Source organism: Cebus imitator, unplaced genomic scaffold, assembly GCF_001604975.1.
Source record: "Cebus imitator isolate Cc_AM_T3 unplaced genomic scaffold, Cebus_imitator-1.0 Scaffold123, whole genome shotgun sequence".
Lineage (NCBI taxonomy): Eukaryota > Metazoa > Chordata > Mammalia > Primates > Cebidae > Cebus > Cebus imitator.
In genome coordinates this window covers 1653869-1664324 of record NW_016107438.1, presented here as the reverse complement: position 1 = coordinate 1664324, position 10456 = coordinate 1653869, and positions in this window count along the sequence as shown.

Genomic DNA, 10456 nt, shown 5'->3' with positions numbered 1-10456 from the left:
GAGTCAATGCACATTTGCTGAGCATTCACTATGTGCAAGGCACTAGGCTTCATACCAGGAATTCAAACAAGATGGGAACTACTTCCAAGATGATAGGAAATAAGTTAGGGAGCAGTGCAGTAAGTGCTCTATGCTCTGACTGCTCAATCACCTCTTCCAGGAGGATTTCAGGAATTCTTCTCTGAGGAAGGACTGGATCAGATCTTAAACAATCATTGCTTGCAAGTAAGAAGGAAAAGAGGATGGCCAGAAAAGACGAGATACGTGGAGGTAAAAGGAGGACAAAGTTACACAAGAGGTCCTGACTGGGCCAGCCTTTAATCCAGAAGAAAGAAGCATGCTGGAATGTAGAGTTCCCTTAAGGAAGCTGTGGAGACCTTATTAAAATGCACTGAACTTAGGGGGATTCTCAGATCATATTTAACTGAATAAAGACTCTGGGGACACGCTTTAATTAATTGAGAATAAAGAGAGTGGGAGAGCACTAACAATATCCCCAAGTGGAAAAGGATAGTAGTTGGAGGCCAGTACTAAAATCAGACTTTTAATTTGTGCTTAAGGAACTGCTGGCTCCTGAAAGCACTGTTTCCTCATGGTTCTCAAACTTTAGTGAGGGCAAGAATGACTATAGTTTCTTTTTAATTCTTCATAGTCTGGTTATGTAGCTGGGAAGAAAGGTAGGTCTAAGATTTTGTTTATTTTTATTTATTTATTTTTTGAGACACAATCTTGCTCTGTCACCAGCCTGGAGTGCAATGGTGTAATCTTGGCTCACTGCAACCTCCACCTCCCGGGTTCAAGCAATTCTCCTGTCTCAGCCTCCTGAGTAGCTGGGACTACAGGCACAGGCCCAGCTAATTTTTGTATATTTAGTAGAGACAGAGGTTTCACCATGTTGACCAGGATGGTCTCAATCTCTTGACCTCATGGTCTGCCCACCTTGGCCTCCCAAAGTGCTGGGATTACCAGTGTGAGCCGCTGCGCCCGGCCTGTTGTTGTTCTTAACACACACCCTAGTGAATCAGAAGCAGCTGATCAATAGATCATGCTCTAAGAAGCAGTGCCTTATAGAGCTATACTAAGGGGTCTGATAAAATAGGTAATATCAATTACAGAGCTCTGAGCTATATAATTCTAAATGTTTCACGTGTGCCAGACAACCAGATGCTGTCACTAGATGTGACATATTGACTTGCCAGAGCCACATAAGAGTTAAAAATATTTACACATTTGCCCAGAAGCATAAAGAAAGCAATGCAAGCACAAAGCAGTGTCTTTGTAAATATCATGGAATAGCAATAACAAAATTGCTATTCTTGGCATGCTGTTCATTCTGCTTTATCTATCTATACCTACAGGTTTCTGAAGGCCTGTACTCAGCACTAGCTGTGGCCACATTGTGGAAGGAAAAGCTGAGACCCAGCTGGACCAAGTGAGCCTGATGAATGGTGGCCTGAAGGAACCAGTCAGATTTCACCAGCTATTCATCTCCCCAAGCTCAAAAAATCACCCTGGGCCCTCCAAAATAGGAAAAATGAGCCAGAGATGAGGTAGAGGGAAGTTCAAAGTGAAGCACGGGGAGGGGAAGAGCTATTTATCCATCTTTTTTGCCTTTCAAAAAACATTCTTTGTTTCAGCTTTTCTGCAGAAAATAGAACAGCAAATTATATTCTGTTATGATAAAGATAAAGGCAAGGCTGCAAAGCCATTGAAAAATTATGTGAACTTAATTACTAAGTTTCGTACTTTAAAAACTCTAAATTTTTAGTGGGCTGGATTATTCACATTCAGGAATTTCAATTCATATATAGATAATATGTGCATTTTTTAATCATAGTGTACCAACCTTAAAATCACTCGTTTCTCATCCCTATCTCAGTGTAAAGCTCAAGTCCAGAGCGCAAGAGGTGACAATTCTGCAGGAGAAGAGTGCCATCTGCAGGAAGACTGTATAATAGCTGGCAAAGCCTCAGAGTTAACAAAAATGAGACAATTCATTAGTGGAGATTCCATACTCAGCAAATTGTCTGACATACAGTAAACTCAATAAATTATTTTTGTTATTTGGATGGTAGTAATGATGGCAATATATAATTTTGCATTGCATCTCTTGACATTTAAAAATCAAAAGCCCAAGGAGGAAAGAACCAGAGGCTCCTCAGATTATTCAGATCATTCTGCTTTTCATAGGAACCCTTCCAGGTATGTAAGAATCTACATAATTTTTAAGGTCTTATAGAAGGAAATTCCACAACCTCTCATATTCATACTACAGACCTACAATCTTCAGCAGGGCCAAGGCCAGAAACTTAGTTATATAAATTTAGTTTGGAACACTCTCCTTCCAGAATCGTTAATAGCCCTCATTTTATTTAGAACACACTTTCTTTCATCTGTTCAATAAATATTTTTGTGCACCTGCTGTGTTCTAGGTGCTGTGATATTTAACCTGCACACAATGGTGAATCCACCATATTTCCTGTCTTTCAAGCGTTTACAGTCAGTTGATCCTATAAGACTCCAGGATGCTCCTGCTTCCTTTTCCCTGTCTCCCACCCTCTTTTTCAGCTCCTCTTTCCTTCTTCCTTATAAATGATTCATGCTAGAAACTTCTCACAATCCCCCTCACTACCAATAAAACCAAACTTTATTTTCTCAGGGTTCTAATCTAGGTAGTGACTAGCTAATCTGGTAAATTATTTCATGACACTCACTAACTGATCTCATCACCAAAGTAATTTGAACACATTTTAGTGAGGTATTTCTGAAGACACAACAATCAATTTAGGCTTCTGTGTTGGACTAATGGAGATGATCTTGTAAGTTAGGAAGGGCCTTGTGGTTCATGTGGTACCTGGTCCTCCAAAGAGCAGAGCCAACCTTGATTTTTTTTTGTTTTATGTCATTATTTCAACCTATTTCTCAATTTGCCACAATAGAGTAAAATAATTCTATTGAAGATGTGCCCCGTCACCTTTCACCATAGAGTAGCTCCTTTAAATTCTTGATAAATGTCTCTTCTTATTCTTTTCTCTGATACAGTCTCCTAATAATAATTCAAAATGCCATTGGAAAAAGAAACATTACATTAACTTGCAGTTTTCATCTTTTATGCATATTTTCCTAAATTTTACATAGCAAATAGAAGATAAAGCCACCACTGAACTTCCTCGGTTTTATAAGTTCAAATCAAATACGAGATGATTGTAATCTACTATTCCTGTCTGTTATAGGAGGTGATTTCTACTATAAGCAGTTCCTGACACATGTTCTTATCCATTCTTCAAGGTGGCGTTTCTTTAATGCTATAAATGGGGGTCCTGTTTCTGAAAGCATTTAATATTAAAAATAAAAATACATCAGCCCAAAATAAGAAACGATCCCTTCATTTCCTTGAAGTGAATTGTGGTGTATATATATTCATACCAAAAAATAAGAAAACAAGTAATAAGAAGATAGGGTGTGTATCCCAAAATACGAACATTTTTAATGAGGCATAGATTATTTTTCTTTATTTTAATATCTAACTCTAATTTTAAGAAGGCCCAGTGGAAACTGTATCAACTGCCTTTGAATATTTACTTGGATCTGATTATTAAACTTAACATGTTCAAATCTCCTGGATAAGAATGATCTGTAACAACCCATTACAAACATGAGAAACATTTATAAATAAACCTTGGGAATTTATTCCTCAGAAAATTTAAAATGCCATAGGAGAAGGGAACTGAATATCACTGATGCTTTTTCTATGCCAGGTACTTTGTATATGTTATTTCATGTGACTTAAGCCCTGTCAAGTTATTTAGGTTGTTTACAATTATCCTTATCTAATAGATGAGAAAATCAAGGCCAAGAGAAATTCTATAACTTGCCAGTAAGTTATGTTGTTCAGATTCAGCCTTACGTCCATCTGGGTCTAGCACATGTTCCTTCTATGATACACGAAGACCCTTATTCTAAGTGCTGGCTGTGACTTTCAAATGAAAAGATGGGCTTGGAATTGGGATGATATGATGTAACCAAGGCAAGGACTCTGATGGAGCACCCTAAAATGGAACACTGTAATGGACCACCATAAAAATTGGAAAACATCTTTAAAGGTCATGTGGTTCCTTACTTAATATACATTACTGATTATCAAGCTATATTTATCACTTGTGGAGGTTTTAGATCTAATTTCTCAAAGTGTGGCCATTTGGAAATTAAATATTATAGTATAATGTCTGTACATCATTTCTGGTCAATCAGACTTCACTATTGCTATAAATACATTTTAGGCTAAAAAACCCTGACTCACAGAGTAATGAATACAGCTCATCCCTGCATTTAAGCTTTATTGATTTCTGCTTTGTAGTATGCTTCAGAGTATTTAGAATGTCATTTTTGTAGTTAATAGCATTGCCTGTGCAGACTGTAAAAATAAATTTATTCAAGCCCAATCTTCACTCCAAAGATTTTAATGTAACAGTATTTGTTCACTTCTTTATTTACTGAAAATTTATTTTAAAACTGTTTGGTATTTATCATAAACCCAAGCAAGAAACTACCATCTGACCATGCCCCAGCAATTGTACTTTGGGGACTATATCCCAAAGATAAGAAAAATTAGATTGTCACTAAAACCTGTGCAATAGTGTTCACAGTAGCTACATTTGTAATAACCCAAAACTGGAAACAACCTAGATATCCTTCGACAGACAGGTAAGCCATTGAACAAACTGTGATATACCTAATCCCAAAAGGTTATATACTGTATGACATTATCAAAACAGCAAAATTATAGAAATGAACAAATTAGTGATATCAGGGGTTAAGGACTGGGTGGGGCAGAAGAAAGCAGGTGTGGCTGAATCGCACAATATATGGGATCTTTGTGGTGGATGATACTGCACCTTGACTTATCAGTGTCAATATCATGGTTGTAATATAATCGTGCAATAGTTTTTCAAGATGTTATCACTGGGGGAAACTGAGCAAAAGGTTCAAGGGATTTCTGTCATTTCTTAAAACTGCATGTGAGTATACAATGACCTCAAAATAAAAAAGTTAAATTTTAAAAAAAGATGTCAGAGATGGTGGCTCATACCTGTAATCCCAGCATTTTGGGAGGCTAAGGCAGGACAATCACTTGAGACCAGAAGTTCCAGACTAGCCTGGGCAACATAGAGAAACCATATCTCTACCAAAATAAATAAATAAATAAAAAGTAGACTATTTCTTGAGGGGAAATCTGAAATAAAAATAAGATAAAAATACAAAAAAAAAAGTTAGCCAGCCATGGTGGCATATACCTGTGACCCCAGTTACTCAGGAAGCTGAGGCAGGGGGATTGCTTGAGGCCAGGAGATTGAGGCTGCAGTGAGCTGTGTTCACATCACTGCATTGCAGCCTGGGAAATAGAGACACTATCTCAAAAACAGGAACAACTATATATATACACATATACATATATGTATATATATAAAGCACTGGTACTACAAATAGAATAAATACCCCCTTAAAGGTCATTAAATCTTGTAATAAACACCTGTAAGAAAGCAGGCAGTTCCCATGCAGTGTGGCAAATTCAATGCTGCAGTTTCCATAGAGGCCAGGGGACAGAGATGGGTAAGAAGTTAGATTGCCACAAGATAAGGAATAAAAGGAAAGTTAGAAATGGAGACAATAAATATAGACTGTTTCTAGAAATATGGCTGCAAATGGAAGGAGAGAACTCTGTGGTTTTAGAATAGCATACACCATAAAAGAATGAGAGGTTTTCTCACAACTAAAATCAGAGAAGTCAATAAAACTGAGGCCCAAAACTCCAAACAAAAGATCAATGAAACTAAGAGTTGGTTCTTAGAAATAATAAACAAGACTAATAGACTGTTAGCTAGATTAACAAAGGAAAAAAAAGAGAAAATCCAAATCAGAACAATCAGAAATGACTAAGATGATATTATAACTGATCCCACAGAAATATAAAAGATTCTCAGAGACTATTATGAATACATCCATGCACACAAATTATAAAATCAAGCAGAAATTGATAAATTCCTAGAAACACACAATGCCCAAGACTGAATTGGAAGAAAGTGAAAACCTGAACAGACCAATAACAGGTTTGGAAATTGAATCTGTTAAAAAAAAATACCTACAAATTAAAAAAAGCCCTGGACTAGATGGATTCATAGCTGAATTCTACCAGACATATAAGGAAGAACTAATACCAATCCTATTGAAACGTTTCAAAAAAAAAAAAAAAAAAAATTGAGGAGGAGGAACTTCTCCCTAATTCATTCTACAAAGCCAGCATCATCCTAATGCCAAAATGTGGCAGAGACACAACAAAAAATAAAAATTTCAGGCCAATATCCCTGATAAACATAGATGTAAAAATCCTCAGCAAAATACTAGCAAACTGAATCAAAAGCAGCACATTAAAAAGTTAATTCACTATGATCAAGTAGGCTTTATTTCTGGGATGCAAGGTTGGTTTAACATACTCAAATCAATAATGTGATTCACTACATAAACAGAATCAAAAATGAAAACCATATGATCATCTCAATAGATGCAGAAAAGGTCTTCAATAAAATCCAGCATCCCTTCATGGTAAAAACCTTCAGCAGATTATGCATTGAAGGGATATACCTCCAAATAATAAGCGCCATCTATGATAAACCTACAGCCAACAGCACACTGAACATTCCAAAATGCAGAACCATTCCCACTGAGAAGTGAAACAAGACAAGAAAGCCCACTCTTACCATTCCTATTCAACGTAGTACTGGAACTCCTAGACAGGAAAATCAGACAAGAGAAAGAAACGAAAGGCATCCAAATAGGAAAAGAAGAAGCCAAACTATCCCTTTGCTGACAATGTAATGCTATATCTAAAAAACCCTAAAGATTCTGCCAAAAGTCTCCTGGAACTGATAAACAAATTGAGTAAAGTTTCAGGATACAAAATCAAAGTACAAAAATTAGTAGCATTTTTCTACACCAATAATGTTCTAGCTGAGACCCAAATTAAGAACACAATCCCATTTACTATAGAAACAAAGAAAATGAAATAACTAGGAATCCATCTAATAAAGGAAGTGCTCTATAATGAGAACTACAAAACACTGCTCAAATAAATCAGAGACAACACAAAGAAATGGAAAATTATTCCATGCTTATGGTTTGGAAGAATCAATATAGTTGAAATGGCCATACCACCCTAAGCAATTTACAGATTCAACTCTATTTCTATCAAAATACCAATGTCATTTTTCACAGAATTAGAAAAAGCTATTCTAAAATTCATTTGGAACAAAAAAGAGTGTGAATAGCCAAAGCAATCCTAAACAAAAAGAACAAATTCAAAGGCATCACACTATCTGACTTCAAACTCTACTATAAGCCTACAGTAATCAAAACAACATAGTACCAGTATAAAAATAGAAACATACAACAGTGAACCGAATAGAGAATCCAGAAATAAGCCCACACAACTACATCTGATCTTAGACAAAAATCAACAAAAACAAGAAATGGGGGAAGGACTCCCTATTCAATAAATGGTGCTGGGATAAGTGGCTAGCCATATGCAGAAGAATAAAACTGGACTCCTACCTCTCACCATATATGCAAATTAACTCAAGGTAGATTAAAGCTTTAAATGTAAGACCTCAAACTATAAAAAGCCTGGAAGAAAACCTAGGAAATACCCTTTTCAACATAGGCTTTGGCAAAGAATTTATGGTAATTGTGACAAAAACAAAAACTGACAAGTGAGACCTAATTAAAGAATTTCTGCATAGCAAAAGAAATTACCAACAGAGTAAACAGACTACAGAATGGGAGAAAACATTTGCAAATTATGCATCTAAAAAGGACTAATATCTAGAATCTACAAGGAACTTAAAAAAAATCAACAAGCAAAAACCAAACAATCCAATTTTTAAAAATGGGCAAAGGACATGAACAGACACTTCTCCAAAGAAGACATATAAAAACATATGAAAAAATGTTCAATATCACTACTCATCAGAGAAATGCAAATCAAAACCACAATCAGATATCATCTCACACCGGTCAGAATGGTGACGGTTATTTAAAAGTCAAAAAACAACAGCGGGTGAGTGATATGGTTTGGCTTTGTGTTCCCACCCAAATCTCATCTCAAATGATAATCTCCTCATGTCAAGGGAAGGGCCCTTTGGGAAGTCATTGGATCATGGAAGCAGTTCCTCCATGCTGTTCTCATGATAGTGAGGGAGTTCTCACAAGATCCAATGGCTTAAAAGTGGCGGTTTCCCCTGCGTGTTCTTTCTCTTCTACTGCCATGAAAGAAAGTGCTTGCTTTTCTTCTGCCTTCCATCATCATTGTAAATTTCCTGAGGCCTCCCAGGCCATGTGGAACTGTGAGTCAATTAAATCTCTTTCCTTTATAAATCACCCAGTCTCAGGTAGTATTTTTATAGCAGTGTGAAAACGACTAATATAGTGAGAATGTGGAGAAATGGGAAAGATTATATATTGTTGGTGGGAATGTAAACTAGTTCAGCCACTATGGAAAGTGGTTTGGAGATTTCTCAAGAAACTTAAAACAGAACTACCATCTGACCCAGCAATCCCACTAGTACCATCTGACCCAGGAATCCCACTAGTGGGCATATACTGTAAGGAAAATAACTCATTCTGTCATAAAGACACATGCACCTGTATGTTCACTGCAGCTCTATTCACAATAGCAAGGGCATGGAATCAACCTAAGTGCTCATCAACAGTGGATCAGATAAAGAACATGTAGTACATATATAGCATAGAATACTGTGTAGCCATAAAAAAGAACAAAATCGTTCTTTTGACCCTTTGTAGGAACATGGATGGAGCTGGAGGCTATTATCCTAAGCTACCTGACCTAACCCAAGAACAGAAAACCAAATATTACATGTTCTCACAAGTGGGAGCTCAACATTGAATACCGGTAACTGTAAAAATGGGAACAAGAGACACTGGGGATCACTAGATAGAGGAGGGAGGGAGGCGTGGGCCGAAGAACCACCTGTTGGGTACTAGGCTTATTGCCTGGATGGCCTGAAGCCTCAGTGTCATGCAGTTTACTCATGTAACAAAGCTTGACAGATACCCTTTATCTATAATAAAAGTTGAAATGTCAAAAAAAAAGAGAGAGGATTTTTCTTTTGCAAAATTGTTTGCAAATATTTTCTCTCATTCTAGTCTGTTTACTCTGTTTACTCAAAAATGCTTGTCTGCAACAAGTACCAAAGGGAAAGAAAAAAATCGAGAAGGAAAGGCTGGAGATACATCTGAGAGAAGGGTAACTGAGAGAGCGAAGTCCATTAGAAAACTAAGGGGAGCATGATCCAGAAAATAGGTAACAGGACTAACCTTAAGTAGGAGGTGTTAAAGTAGTCACTTTTATTGAGACAGAGGAAACAGAACAGAGAATGGGCTTTAATTATGAGTGTGCTTACAGGTGGAGGGCTAGCAGTAGAAAGCTGAGAGAGTTCTTGCTCTATGACCTCTATTTTATCTATGAAAAAGAAAAGAGCTGATCTGCTAAGGAAGGTGGGTGATGGCTGCATATACCAAGTAAACACTTAAAATATCCAAATGATGTTGAAGGTTCTGTAGAGATTGTAACCAATTTGTAGAAATACCGATCCATGCCATCCTGTCATTCTCTTTAGTAATATGGTTGTAGAATTGAAGAGGACAGTTAAATTGATGAACTGCTTGTTTGTTTTTCATACAGACTTAATTAGGCAGGGGAGTTAAAATCATTGACAAGGAATTGGTGGCAGTGATGGGAAAGGAAGCAAAGGAGGTTACTGATAAAATGGGGCCAAGGGAAGAGATGACTACAAGGTGTTTGGCTTAAGAGGCTGAGTAAATAGGGATTTAGAGATGTAAATTAATTTAGGAGTAAATACAATAGTTCATTTTTAATATTTCAGGTTTCTATGTCCAGCTCACATGCAAATCCAGATGAATAGAAAGGAGATCTGACCTGAAAAAGATAGTAACTGACACCACGTAAATATAATGAGAAAAAATAGAATTAAAAACATTGAAGAAGAAATCCTGAAAACATTCTGATTGAAGGATCAGGCAGAGAAATACTGGCTATAAAGTCCCCCAGGACTTAGGCCAGAAAGATAAAGAGTCCAGGTGAGGGTGGTCCCAAAAGTTCAGAAAAGAGAGTTCAATAGTAGAGTGATCAAAATGTCAGTGCTGCTGAGATTTGCAAAGGTTGTTGTCTAAAACTTGTCTTATTCATCTCTGTTAGCATGTAAGAAAATGTGTGGCACAGTGTCATAATTCAGTAAAAATGAAATTCTGTGTTGTGGACATTCCAATACCTGCAAATCTTACTCCAACATTGTTTGAATTATTAAAAATACAAAAAGAACAGGAAAGGGAAGAGGAGAGGAGGGGGAGGGGAGGGGAAGAGGGA